Raw genomic sequence first — 2500 nt, forward strand, 5'->3', positions numbered from 1 at the left:
GCGAGGAGGAAGCCGCGTATAATTCGATCGAGCCATATTTTTTGTGTCTGGGGGGAACCACGGCACGTGGATTTTGGTAATGTTGCGCAAAAGGAATAAGATCTCAATTGCATTTCACGGGGCGAAAGTTCGTCGCCAACCTTCCGCCGCGGAGAACGCGACGTCACCCCGGTGGAGCTAAACTCCAGCCGGAGCAGGTTACCCCGTGAAAGTATGGTAACTTTTCTTCATGTGTATCTTTGAAAAGAAACAATTTGAAAAAAAAGCATAAAAAAAACCGTTCGATCAATCGCGCGCCACGCCTCGTACAAAGCGGGGGGATCGACCGAACGGTTGATTCAAACGCACACCAAGCGTCCCGTTCAACAGAAGCGGGCACTTGGTCGCCTCAGCAACGCGCACAATGTCGCTACCTCACACAAATCTGATCGACGAATGGCATCACGATCCGCATCGCTATCGTCCAGAATGGAAAGAGAGTTTTCGTTCTTGCGCCCCCGTAGGTTGGCGTAGTAGCAATGTCCTTTTATTTTTCTAGTGTTTTTTTTACCCATAGCCATTTATGCCTTAGTTTGTTTTTGGCTGCTGCACACGATATATTTTACCGTGATACACTAGTTGTAATGTCCTTTTTATATTATTTTCTCTCTCTTCCAACGGACATAGCAAGATCGTTCGTCGTCGACGTGTGTGAGTGCGACACGAGCCGTTTCGGCCGTTACGTAGTTCGATATTCGTGACACGCGTAAAATGTACGCCACCTCTTGTGCCATGTGTGTCTTTTGACTGGATTATAATTGCGTGAGATTCACGGTGGAATCTACCAAAATAATCATCGATTCGCTGCTTTTTTTTTCGCAGTAACGAAACGTTAATGATCCTTCCGCAGGTTCACCTACGGAAACCTTGTTACGACTTTTACTTCCTCTAAATGATCAAGTTTGGTCATCTTCCCGGCAACATCGGCAATGCCGAGGCATTGCCGCGTACCAGTCCGAAGACCTCACTAAATCATTCAATCGGTAGTAGCGACGGGCGGTGTGTACAAAGGGCAGGGACGTAATCAACGCGAGCTTATGACTCGCGCTTACTGGGAATTCCTCGTTCATGGGGAATAATTGCAAGCCCCAATCCCTAGCACGAAGGAGGTTCAGCGGGTTACCCGGGCCTTTCGGCCAGGGAAGACACGCTGATTCCTTCAGTGTAGCGCGCGTGCGGCCCAGAACATCTAAGGGCATCACAGACCTGTTATTGCTCAATCTCGTGCGGCTAGAAGCCGCCTGTCCCTCTAAGAAGATTTATTTGTACGCCGGTAGTAAAAACCTCCCGACCGAAGCCGGGGGCCTTCGAGATACCGGAAAGTACGCCTATTTAGCAGGCTAGAGTCTCGTTCGTTATCGGAATTAACCAGACAAATCGCTCCACCAACTAAGAACGGCCATGCACCACCACCCACCGAATCAAGAAAGAGCTCTCAATCTGTCAATCCTTCCGGTGTCCGGGCCTGGTGAGGTTTCCCGTGTTGAGTCAAATTAAGCCGCAGGCTCCACTCCTGGTGGTGCCCTTCCGTCAATTCCTTTAAGTTTCAGCTTTGCAACCATACTTCCCCCGGAACCCAAAAGCTTTGGTTTCCCGGAAGCTGCCCGCCGAGTCATCGGAGGAACTTCGGCGGATCGCTAGCTGGCATCGTTTATGGTTAGAACTAGGGCGGTATCTGATCGCCTTCGAACCTCTAACTTTCGTTCTTGATTAAAGAAAACATTTTTGGCAAATGCTTTCGCTTCTGTCCGTCTTGCGACGATCCAAGAATTTCACCTCTAACGTCGCAATACGAATGCCCCCATCTGTTCCTATTAATCATTACCTCGGGGTTCCGAAAACCAACAAAATAGAACCGAGGTCCTATTCCATTATTCCATGCACACAGTATTCAGGCGAAAATAGCCTGCTTTAAGCACTCTAATTTGTTCAAAGTAAACGTACCGGCCCACCTCGACACTCAATGAAGAGCACCGCGATGGGATATTAGTTGGGCCGCCCCGAAAGGCTAAGCCCACCGGTAGGACGTCCCACAATCATGCCAGTTAAACACCGCGAGCGGTGAACCGACAGCGTGGGACACAGATTCAACTACGAGCTTTTTAACCGCAACAACTTTAATATACGCTATTGGAGCTGGAATTACCGCGGCTGCTGGCACCAGACTTGCCCTCCAATTGATCCTCGTTAAAGGATTTAAAGTGTACTCATTCCGATTACGGGGCCTCGGATGAGTCCCGTATCGTTATTTTTCGTCACTACCTCCCCGTGCCGGGAGTGGGTAATTTGCGCGCCTGCTGCCTTCCTTGGATGTGGTAGCCGTTTCTCAGGCTCCCTCTCCGGAATCGAACCCTGATTCCCCGTTACCCGTTACAACCATGGTAGGCGCAGAACCTACCATCGACAGTTGATAAGGCAGACATTTGAAAGATGCGTCGCCGGTACCAAGACCGTGCGATCA

The 2500-nt window shown here is 49.8% G+C and overlaps 1 non-coding gene across 1 annotated transcript in view; it reads right to left on the reverse strand.

The window, feature by feature from the left end:
- Nucleotides 1-872: 872 nt before the first annotated feature.
- The window catches only part of LOC125500444, a 1914-nt gene continuing 286 nt past the window's right edge, over nucleotides 873-2500 (reverse strand). The window contains exon 1 of the ribosomal RNA XR_007277826.1: nucleotides 873-2500. This exon is cut by the window's right edge and continues 286 nt beyond it. This is a non-coding gene — a ribosomal RNA (small subunit ribosomal RNA).

This window comes from Athalia rosae, chromosome 3 (genome assembly GCF_917208135.1).
Source record: "Athalia rosae chromosome 3, iyAthRosa1.1, whole genome shotgun sequence".
NCBI classification, from domain to species: Eukaryota; Metazoa; Arthropoda; class Insecta; order Hymenoptera; family Athaliidae; genus Athalia; species Athalia rosae.